The sequence below is a fragment of the Schistocerca americana genome, unplaced genomic scaffold (genome assembly GCF_021461395.2).
Source record: "Schistocerca americana isolate TAMUIC-IGC-003095 unplaced genomic scaffold, iqSchAmer2.1 HiC_scaffold_18, whole genome shotgun sequence".
NCBI lineage: Eukaryota > Metazoa > Arthropoda > Insecta > Orthoptera > Acrididae > Schistocerca > Schistocerca americana.
In genome coordinates, this window is record NW_025725884.1 from 3,789,700 (window position 1) to 3,802,350 (window position 12,651).

Genomic DNA, 12,651 nt, shown 5'->3' on the forward strand with positions numbered 1-12,651 from the left:
GCTCAGATGGAAACCCAGTTCTAAGCAAAGTAGGGAAAGCAGAAGGCTGGATGGAGTATATAGAGGGTCTATACAAGGACAATGTACTTGAGGACAATATTATTGAAATGCAATAGCATGTAGATGAAGATGAAATGGGAGATAAGATACTGCGTGAGGAGTTTGACACAGCACTGAAAGACCTGAGTTGAAACAAGGCCCTGGGAGTAGATAACATTCCATTAGAACTACTGACAGCCTTGGGAGAGCCAGTCCTGACAAAACTCTACTATCTGGTGAGCAAGATGTATAAGACAGCCGAAATACCCTCAGACTTCAAGAAGAATAAATAAATTCCAGTCCCAAAGAAAGCATGTGCTGGCAGATGTGAAAATTACCAAACAATCAGTTTAAAAAGTCATGGATGCAAAATACTAACGCAAATTCTTTACAGACTAATGGAAAAACTGGTAGAAGCCAACATCAGGGAAGATCAGATTGGATTCCACAGAAATATTGGAACACGTGAGGCAATACTGTCCCTACGACTTATCTTAGAAGAAAGATTAAGAAAAGGCAGACCTACCTTTCTAGCATTTGTAGACTTAGAGAAAGCTTTTGACAATGTTAATTGTAATACTCTCTTTCAAATTCTGAAGGTGGCAGGGGTAAAATACAGGGAGCGAAAGGCTACTTACAATTTGTACAGAAACCAGATGGCAGTTATAAGAGTCGAGGGACTTAAAAGGGAAGCAGTGGTTGGGAATGGATTGAGACAGGGTTGTTGCCTCTTCCCGATGTTATTCATTCTGTATATTGAGCAAGCAGTGAAGGAAACAAAAGAAAAATTCGGAGTAGGTATTAAAATCCAAGGAGAAAAAATAAAAACTTTGAGGTTCACCGATGATGTTGTAATTCTGTCAGGGACAGCAAAGGACTTGGAAGAGCAGTTGAACGGAATGGACAGTGGTTTGAAAGGAGGATATAAGATGAACATCAACAAAAGCAAAATGAGGATAATGGAATGTAGTGGAATCGGGTGATGCTGAGCAAATTAGGTTAGGAAATTAGGTTAGGAAATGAGACACTTTAAGTAGTAAAGGAATTTTGCTATTTGGGGAGCAAAATAACTGATGATGGTCAAAGTAGAGAGGATATAATATGTAGACTGGCAATGGCAAGGAAAGTGTTTCTGAAGAAGAGAAATTTGTTAACATTGAGTGTCAGGAAGTCATTTCTGAAAGTATTTGTATGGAGTGTAGCCATGTATGGAAGTGAAACATGGACGATAAATAGTTTGGACAAGAAGAGAATAGAAGCTTTCGAAATGTGGTGCTACAGAAGAATGCTGAAGATTAGATGGGTAGATCACATAACTAATGAGGAGGTACGGAGTAGAATAGGGGAGAAGAGGAGTTTGTGGCACAACTTGACAAGAAAAAGGGACTGGTTGGTAGGACATGTTCCGAGGAATCAAGTGATCACAAATTTAGTATTGGAGGGCAATGTAGAGGCTAAAAATCGTAGAGGGAGACCAAGAGATGAATACACTAAACAGATACTGAAGGATGTAGGTTGCAGTAGGTACTGGGAGATGAAGAAGCTTGCACAGGACAGAGTAGCACGGAGAGCTGCATCAAACCAGTCTCTGTACTGAAGACCACAACACAACACACATGTTCAGCATACTATAAACTAACACCATAGGCCAACTCCTAAATTTGGAAACAGCATAACCTATAATCATTTTATCCACAGTATCCATTCCTCCTTCAGTGTGATTGTAATTTAATAGTGATACCTGGATTTCCTGTTTCAGGGTTGATATCATGCATTGTGGACACGAGTATCTGTGAACAATTACTTTTTGTTGGGTACAAGACAAGAGATTTATTAGCTTGGAAGCCAAGTTTTGAAACTCCACAGGTTGATCTCTTAGATATGAAATTCAGGAGGGATCTCTCTTTCCTTCTTGTGAAGAGTGCCTAGGATGGTCAATTTTTTTCTCTAACATGTCTTCCACTACTGGCAGCTTGTGTACATTTCATCGATTGTCACATAATCAGCAGGATTATATGATCACTTCAGGTTGATTGCAAAGGAATGTGGACACTTTCTGACAGCGGTTATGCTGTCAAGTTTTTCCTTTCATTTTGAGTGGAAATATTAGCAAACCTCATACAATGCATTACAAGCAGAAATCTGTTGTAGCTCATTAAGGCCGCATATTCAGTGGCTCAGTCTTAGAGTTAAAAATGACAGAGCAAGTGCTTGAGTGTCAGTCACCTCTGATCTCTCTGAAGATGGCTGGATGGTATTCAGCCAAAATATTACAAGAAGAAGAAGAAGAAGAACAAAAAGCAGAATTTATGTGGGTGAATGCCAAAAATTTAATGGAACAGTCTTTACACCATGACAATTTGAAGAACCGTGGACACCAGCTTGTCACAGATTGGGTATTTAGTTCTGCTTTGAATGGTGTTACTTCTTGCCCCTGGGTTATGCTTACTAGTGTTAGTGACTAGAGCATTCTTCCTTGCAAATGCTAAAAATGCAACAGTAGCTACACAAATGTCTTCACATGGTATTAGTAGGATCTACATAGAATAAATATTAGCAGAAATGAATGTACTGAGATCATCCTTCACTCCAATGAAACTTTTGAAGCAAATAAAACTGTCTAGTTCATTAAAAATATGGTCTTTGTTCATTGTCTTCATGAGATATCTGCAATAACGATTAAAGGAACATAAAGAGTGATAGATGCTTGTTAACGACATTGAGCTCAAAAAATTTAAAAAGTAAAAATTATTTTAAAGGTTCACTCACAAAGAAACTTCGAACTTGTAAAGCAAAATTCAGTGTCAATATTGAAATCTATGTCTAATCAGCACGTCACTTAATAACTGGTTGAAAGTTAATACAAAGATTTGAGTTCCAGCTTACAGGCAGCACTGATGTGGGAAACATTGCCTTCAAGTTTCACTTTTTTATTATTGTATTTTTCCTTCTTCTAGTTATAATTATTAAAAAGCAGAAATAAGTTAAATTACAAATATACACATTCAAATTATAAAACAGGATTAAATTCAGTAAAATTTCTTACTAATGGGACGACTTTTTAGATATGACATGTAGTCCATGTGCAGTGGACCCAAACTTACCAAGTAATCACTGAATCTGTTAATATTATCTACACATCAGGCACATGAAATGGCAGTATTTAATAATAATAATAATAAATAGAAGTAGTATTGTTACAATTAGGCTTGTATAATGGATAGAAAAACTGTGCCTTATGAACTAAAGCTTACCAAAGAATACACTAGAAGATGTAGACTTGTAAAATATATTATTTTCTTAATAGAAAAAAGAACCTCACTATTAAATTCAAATATTTTGAAGGCCACTCTATCTTGTGGATGAACCAGCAACTCACTTCCAAGTGTTGGTCATTTACTGTGCAACCAGCAGTGAATCCGCCAGACCAGCAGATCTGAGGTGAGGTGTGGCCCAGTCAGCAGCAGGAGAGCATGCCACAGTTGGCATACATTACACCAGCAATTCTGGATAAATGTCAAAAAACCATTTAGGGCTAAATTTATTTTGTTTCGTTAAGATTGTGGACCTGTGTTTTTTTGTGGTTCAAAATTTCTAGGTTCTCCCTTTGGGGCTCTACACCACACTTCCATGCTTTCATTTAGGTGACATAACTTATGCTTCTCCATTAGAAGTGCATTGTATATGCACTTCCTTTTCTATCGTAGGATTACTCCCTAAAACTTGTCATGGGTCTGCTCCTCATTTGTCCTATATAAAACTTGTCTCAGCCATTTCAGTTTATTTTGTATACTCCTGAATTGCAGTATTTGTCTGGCTTTATTTCCATTTTTGTGGAATAACCTATTTCCCAGGGTAATATCATCTACCAAATGCTTTGGGGACATTTTTGTGTAGATATTACAGTGCGGGATTGCACACAATCTACAGAATTCTAGCCTTAATCAAATTTATGCTGCTGTGATGTTTGACATTCCTAACAGAGAATCATCCCACCCCAGAAACATATCGATCATTATAAGCAAGTATCCCGGTTACAATATGGTGTGTGATTTAAATATTATGTAATCACAGGAGATGGGGTCAAAAGTTCTCTCTGTTTCCGGAACACTAATGTAGTGCTTTATCGCTGATACTTTGCCATGAGGATGCCATCTGCTGAGTGCAGGAATTAGTGGATCGTGGAATGCTCGGTGCAGAATCCACAGAATCCAGACTGTTCTGGGACTAGGGTATTGTAGTCTGTAATGAATTACTGGATCAACTGTATTTCAGTATGTTCAAGAATTCTGAATGAGAAAATAAGGAATGAGATTGGACTAGAACTTATGGGAAGAAGCAGATTGGGGTTTATGGATGGTGATGGCCTCAGGTGACTTAACCTCAGAGGAAACAGGATATGGTGGCCGAGCAATTCTAGGCGCTTCAGTCTGGAACTGCGCACCTGCTACAGTCACAGGTTGGAATCCTGCCTCGAGCATGGATGTGTCTGATGTCCTTAGATTAGTTAGGTTTAGGTAGTTCTATGTTCTAGGGGACTGATGACCTCAGATGTTGAGTCCCATAGTGCACAGAGCCATTTAAATTTGAATTTGAAACAGGACAAGTGAAAGTAGTGGTTGTATACTCCGGTAAGTAGTAACAACAGAATATGCTTTGCTCATGTAAATCATTTCTGATGCAAACCTCAAGTTGCTTAGCATTATCTGGTCGCCGGTGTTGCAGAAGTGCTTCCACTCCATCCTGTTCCTACGAGATCCCTAATCTGTGGGTGCAGGTCCCTGGCACCAGTTTCAGAAGAGCAAGCATACATGTGAGAGATGAACATATAAAACTCGATAGCAGAGTTGGTCATTGCAGTATTTTCTCCATGTATTGCCTTACCATGTTATTACATTTCTCTGAGTTCATAATGCAAGTTCATTTAAGCACACTCCCAGCATCATCTTCAACACTGGTTAGGTCTGGATAGTTAGATTAGGTACATAATGCATCTGTTGAGTTAATGTTTGTGTGTTTCTGTTAATATTTTGAGAGAAACTGTCTTCCTCCCTAAACATGGCTAGGTGTACATCTGACATGTATTTAGAATTTTCCTGCTGGAGCAATTGTATTTGGTCTCTCTATGTATTTAGCATTATCCTCCTGTTCAGTTAAGTTTTGTACAGGATAAGGAGAAGTGAATGGTGAGCAAGAGTGAAAATATATGGTCTTGCCACTGCCTCATGTGGAATACTGTCTGGCTTAGTGAAAATTTCCATTAAATGCAAACTTTCCTCATTTAATTGTGCTAAGATTTCATCCATGGGGTATTTGAACAGGAAGTTCAATACTACTTCATGACATTACTTGGCAATATCTGTTTCACACAATTACCTGTTAAAGGAAATGTACATGTGTTGGTCATGGATAATATTTGAGCCTAATTAGGTAATTTAAAAGTTTATCTTCAGAAATTTTATACTACTTAGTACAAATATATTTGACTTAAATCAGTGGCCATTCACAGCTACTTCTACAGTTACATCACTAAAGACTAACTTACTAGCTCGTGTTTGCAGGAATGTTTTCCTTTTTATTGCCACACACATTTGTTATGTATGAGGCGGAACTATGGGCCTCGTGGGAAAAGGGTGACCCGGTTGAGTCACGCAGTTTGACTCTTAGTCTGATTATGCGGTGTGGCCATTAATTGCAGCGTTGATCACATGGGCTTACATGAGGATCAATGAACTATACTTGATGGGATGTATCTGTAACTTAGGTGGTTAGAAAGTTAGTAGACAGGAATACAATTAAATACTTAGCTTTAATTCAGCATCAGCAGTGAACGTTGATCTTGACTTTGTACAATAATATTTAGAAGTGTAGTTATAGACTGAATAATTCTTTACAATTCCGATTGCTTCACGCATATAGATCAATTTTCAATGTGTAAACTGTAAGTGGCACCCGGCTAGGTCATAGCTACTGACTTAGCTGAAGGCTGTGCTAACTAGCGTATCTCTGCAAATGAGATCTCTAATAGGAATGGTTCACTTGTTACGGCTTCAAAGTTGGCTGTAGAACTGGCCAGTGAGCTAGCGTGTCTCTTAAGACCAGCTGAGTGGCGGCACTTTTTCTGCTAGCATTGAGAGTGGCAACTCGCGGGTCCAATGTGTTACTTTTCCATTCGCTGCTACATACCATTCTAGGCATATCTCTTCTTAAACTAATAGGTCGAGATCAACTCTCCAGTTTTTACTCATTGTGGTTTTTTCACTTCTTCTCCCTTATTTACAGTTACAAATTTTCTTCATTGGATATTTAGGCAGAATCCAATTCCTTGAAATAGTTCTTTTGTCTTGTTATGCTTGGTTGCTATTGAAACACTTGATAGATTTTCTCTTGTTTTTGTATCGAAATTCCTTTTTTCCTTTGGTCGTTTCACACTGGTCACTACATTCTAATGTTTTTGACCACAAGAATGTGTGAAGTTGGATTGCAACCTTCTCACTTCTTTTACATGCATGGACTTACTTGGCATGCTTAGCTGATCTTCTTGTCTGGATAGCTGGCTCTATGTCAGTCTCCAAAAACTTCTTCTCCAAAGAATGATGGTAGTTAAAGGAATATATACAGGGTGATCCAACTGAAGTTTTGGATGAGATTATCTTGAAAACTATACATTGAGTAAAAGTAGTGGGTAAGAAGAGTTCATACGCTCAAAGGGGGACATCAAATGATACTAGACTTAACCTCCATCCCCTGCCCCATTGAGTGGGGCAGGGGGCAACTTTTAAATATTAAACAGAAGCATCCATTTTTTATTCCAGATTTGAATTCTTCATAAAAAAGTAATCAAGTTTTGTCTGAATCAGTTTTTTAAACCATTGACAGATGGTACTGAAATAGAGAAAAAAGTAAAATTGGGGAAGAACTCTGATTTATCTAGAATCATCCAAGAAAGATGCGTAAAATCACTAAAGAATGTGTGCCAAATGTTTTGTTATGCCAAATTAACCTATTTTTGTACAAAACGTACTGTATCCTACTTTTAGCATTACCCAGGAACGGCAACATGGATGTAGTGGAATGATGTTCCCATGGGTTGCTTCATTAGTGAGAGTCCCCTTGCCTCTCACATTTTGGGGTGCTTCATTAGTGTGAATCCCCTTACCTCTCACAATTTGGGGTGCTTAATTAATGAAATTAGCCACAAAGAAATTGTTGAAAATTATCCCCATTTGCTTCAATGCATAAAGTCAATTGTCTGCAAAAGTTGTACACAGTTTTGAGCAGCACATCCTGTGGTATGGCTGCACATGCTCTTTGAATGCGTTGCTCCATATCGTTTCAGGTTGTGGGCTGTCTTTCACAGACAATAATTTTTAAATAACCCCACAAGAAAAAATCAGGAGATGTTAGGTCTGGTGAACATGGAGGTCACTGAATTGGTCCGCTGCGTCCTATCCACTTACCAGGGTACTGTAAATTTAAAATGTTACACACGTTTTTAGCATAATGGGGAGCTGCTTTGTCCTGTTGGAACCACATTCACTGCCTAGTTTCTAAATCAACATCTTCCATTAGCTCCAACAAATCATTGTAGAGAAGTTGTAAATAAGATTCCCTAGTGACATTTCACCCAAAAAATATGGTCCTATCAAGTAAACCATTTAAAGTTTCACACCAGACCATTAACCACCATCTGTGTTGATTGTCAATATTGGTCCTCTGTCAAACCACACTGGCACAGACCCATTGACAATCATGATGATTTAATTTTCCATTATCTAAAAAAATCATTGTCACCTCTTGTGATTTCCAAGGCCCATTGGCAGAAATGCACGTGTATTTGCATATATTTCAGCATTAATGCCTGTGTCAGTGTGATATGATAAGCATGATATTTATGTGCCTTCAAAATCCTCAAAACAGTCGATTTCGGTATTCCAGTTTGTCTCTGAATCGCATGACTACTAATTTCAGGATCCAGTTCAACACAGGCGAGAATGGTATGGGCAACAGCGTAATTTTCATTGTATTCACAATGACAAGTTGGATGGTGCACATATTCATTATTCGAAACTGCTCTCGACAAGCTTGAAATGTTTTTGCTTGGATGTCGTTTGTTTGGGAAACGATCGGCATACAATTGTGCAGCTGCATCATAATTGTTATGACATTCATCTAAAATTAACATCACATCAACAGTCTCTGAAGGAGGATAGTGAGCCATGTTTTGCTAAAGAATAATTTACTTTAGTCAGTTGATGTTTACGGTTCACAATCGGAAAGTGAAGTGACGTCAGATCACAATGAACCGACCTTTATACTGAGCAATAGTTCGCAGTTTGGCGATGGTAGCACCACAGTCGGGTGAGTAATGGTGTTGTAAAGAGTTCCCTAACGAAACTTTAATACCATTCCCCTTCCTCTATCAAAAATTTTTTTTGTAAAAAAAAAAAAGAAAAAAAAAAGAAAGAAAAAATCTTAATTTGGTGTAATGAAAGAATTGGTGCACATTTTGCATCAATTTGATGCATCTTTATCTAATCATTCTAAATAAATTGGAGTTCTTTCCCAATTTTAAAGTTTCTTGATTCCAGTGCCATCTGTCAGTGGTTTAAAAAAATGTATCAGATGAAACTGGATTACTTTTTTATTGAGAATACGAATCTGCAATAAAAAATGGTGTTTCCATTTAAGATTTAAAAGTTGCCCCTCACGCAAGGGGGTGGGGGATGGGGGTCACATGTAGTATTATTTGATGGCCCCCTTTGAGCTTATGAACTCATCTTACCCACTATTTTTACTCAATGTATAGTTTTCGAGATAATCTCATCCCAAACTTCAGACGGACAGTTCAACTTTCATAAAGAAAAAAATAATCAGTTCACACATAAACATTAGACTTCTTGTAAGTCATCCATATCATCTCACATTAGACACAAATTAAGATACATTTACCACATAGTTGATTCAACAGCCACCGAAACAGTGAACAAGTCTTGCCTCTAGTACATCTGTGTTAAAAGTTGCTAAAAATCTTTTTTCAACTCATCTGTTTATTTCATCACTACAATAAAGTTACGAAACAGCTCAGAACAACACATAAGTTTCTTGGGGCTGGTGTGTTCTTTCATTACAATTTCCTTGACATGACCGACAAGTGCTGTTGGTTCCATTTGACTGCCATGTCTACGCTCTTCTCACTACACACTTTAGACCTGCACACACAGACAGGTGACACACAGTAGATAGGCTCTCTCACACTTATATTTAAAATATCATGTATTCGAGAAGGTAGAAGGCCGAGTGGTTCTAGAAATTATGCGGAAATTCTCTAAACACTATTGGTGATATTAATGTAAAGTGCCTCATTCCACATCATTAAGAAACTAAGTAATTGCAGTTGATGTTGCTCTGCACTTGACAATTTAGAATTCAGCATTTTTCACTCTGTTACTGACTCCCCACTGCTCAATTTTGTGGCAAGATTTTGAAATTCTGTCCATTTTCACTTTCTCACTGTGCTCCTTTGTTTTTGCATGTTAAATTAAATCTTTCTTGTGCACATTGAGACCAGTATGAAGTACCCACAGAACAGTGACCCCCCCCCCCTCCCCCCTCCCACCATCCCCGCTTGCAAATCTTATGGGTACCCCCACGTTGGCAACATTGATGAAAAGTGGTGGTAGAAAATAACCAGTGACTTTAATTGAGTTAGTGTTATATTTCAACCACTTTGTGCGGATGTTAGTTTGCCCAGTTTTTCACCCTTTTATTTAAGGGACTTCATCATTTTTATGCGCATTTGATGCACCTGTTTGAGTGGTGTTACAAATGTGAGAGAGAAGAAATTTAATTACCTTCAAAAGAAATATAGTGTTCCCATAGAAATTGTCAACTTGTGGTTTATGGAACACAAGAGCCCACACAATACTTGTCAATTTTGGAGTTCTTAAAAAATTTCAGGATAATATTTTCTAAAACTGTAAAAAAAAAATGTTTTCCTGTGATTCTCTTCACTTCATTAAATCTCTGAGCAATTTTGAGACTTGCTGCTAGATCAAATTCTGATTTCAGAAACTTGTTCATATCGATTAGCACTGGATGACTGTCAAGGTGTTTAATGTGTTAACAAATTATTTAGCAAAGTTTCTGGAAAATGTGGGTTCAAATCCCCCCCAGCTTTAATTGGAAACTAATCTGCCACTTTTCAAAGCTTTCAGGTGCTCATGAGGTGGGCTGCTTAATACATCATACATGTCTGCACCTCATCTCAGAATGAAAATTAAATGGAAGACAATTTATCACTATTTTCCTCTATGATCCCTTCTTCCCTTGAATTTTGTAATTCATGTCTTCCGACAACAATAAAAACACCATTGTAAAATTGTTTCCATAAATCAGCAAACTGACAATACAATTTTAGCTTGTTACAACAATATTACATAATTCAAGACATAAAGACTCTACAGTAGTACCTGTTGGCTGTAATACAACATTTTTAGAGACAGCTCTCAAATCATACTAAAAATGTTCTGAAAGCTAATACAAATTTTTGAGTTTTTGGATATTTGCTATATTTAAACAAAAAATAAGCATGCAGATTTAAATACTATACGTGGTGATCTCCAATGTCATCTGACATGAGCAATGAAAATTTTTCGCTGCCAGCAAAACTCAATCAGTGGCTACACTGCAACTAAGTTGTATGTTTTTACTCCAGGGGGCAAGCATTTAAAATATAAAGTTTAACCTATGCACTGTGGTTGGTTTCTTAGAAATTTAAATGTTCACTGTGACCTACCCTTTGGGATTACCTCATCTTCCCCTATATGAATAAAAGAATGCTTGCGCTGGGGAGGAAAAGTACCGTTAGTCACAAGGAGTGAGAAATTATGTAAACTGTAGTGCAGGAGTGAGCAAGAAACCTGCTTGTGTGAGGTACACTTGCACTTGAGCAGGCACCTGAGTGTGGCGTGCATACAGGGGTGCCAGGCAGCTGCTTTCTTCCTCCCCTCTTCTCCCCCCCCCCCCCCCATATTCTTCCCTGCCTTCTCCATGGTGTCTTTTATTTCCTAGCTGCATATCACTTGAGATCCAGCTTATTTAAGTACTGCAAGTCGACTTTGCAATGAAATTAATGTCGGAAACAAAATTTCTACATACAGACTAACTCCACAACAGTTATATAAATTTTCATCAACTACTTTGCTCTTAGCCACAATACATTAATTTTTATAACAGTAAAAAATCTGTCACAGAGTTATGTTGAGCCAAACATTGCCATTACTTTCACAGACTCATGATGAAGACAAGGAGGCTAATGCTGTGGAAAGTAGATCTATTAATTTCATTTGCAAATTGTGAGGAATGTCATCTACAGAAGTAGAAAAAGATCTCAAAGCAATTCGAAAGCTTGGGATAGATTTAGTATCTCCATAAACCACTTAAGTTCCTCTTTTATTGTACTAATTAGAGAAACATAGTCCTTGTCATTTTTTCATGGTCAGAAGATGGAATAGGTAGATGTGCTGCAGCCTTTGATGAAGGCTGTCTTTGCCACACTGCAGGCTTTCTTGTGACAGTGTCAATTACTCCTCACCAATCTCTAAATATGGTCCAGGGATTAATTTTTGACAGGGACGTCATCCTGTAAACTGATGAGGAACTCCCAGCTAATCTGGAGTGGTGTGGTGTTCATTTTATTCGACTTGTGGAGGAGGCTTGCAAAGACAACTGCACCAGTGTTGGCTCCCTTATTCTGCCTTCTGAGAGGGATACCCTCCCAGAGAAGATGTGACATGAAGCCATATGTCCCTCCATGTATGCGGTGCTTTCAGTGCTTGCATTTTGGGCATATGTCTTCTTCCTGCCATACAGGGGACCCTTTGTGTGGTGACTATGGCCATCCAGTCCATGAAGGAATCTCTTGTATTCCAACACCTGTGTGTGTCAGTTGAGCTGACCACCACTCCCCTAGCTTGCCGGATTGCCAGTTTACAAAAGAGAAAAGAAGATCCAAGAATACTTGTCCCTGAATCACCTGTCATATGCTGAGGCCCGCCGAAAGTATGAGAGACTCCACCCATTGCCACTATCTTCAACTTTTGCCTCTGTTACTTCCTTTCCTCCTCCTCCCTTGTGCTTACCCCTTCTCCTTCCCGGTTTCCCCAAACCCCCCACCCCTTGCAGTTCCCACAGCCTCCCATCAGGGAGTGGCTCCCCCTGCCCAGTCAAAGAAGTGCCCAGTGCTCCATTCTTCAGCATCAGCTGATGATTGGGCTCCCTTCTGGGATTCCTCTCCCCAGTGTCTCTCAGGCCAGAAGACTCTGACCACCACTCAGCCACGAAGTGCACCATTTGTGCACCCCAAGGTCACCCATTCTCTTTCAGTTCCAGATCTTGCAGAAACCATTACACCCCCTGTGTCCTGCCCTTCTCCACCTCAGAAAAAGAAGAAGAAGAAACATAAATCCCAAGACAAGGCACCAACAGTGCCCCTGGAGGTGCCATCTTGCCTCTCGCAACATGAGTCTGACATCTTATTCATGGTTATCACCCCATCCTTGCAGGTGATGACTAGTGACTGACCTCCTCCCCAGCTTCTGCATGTCTACC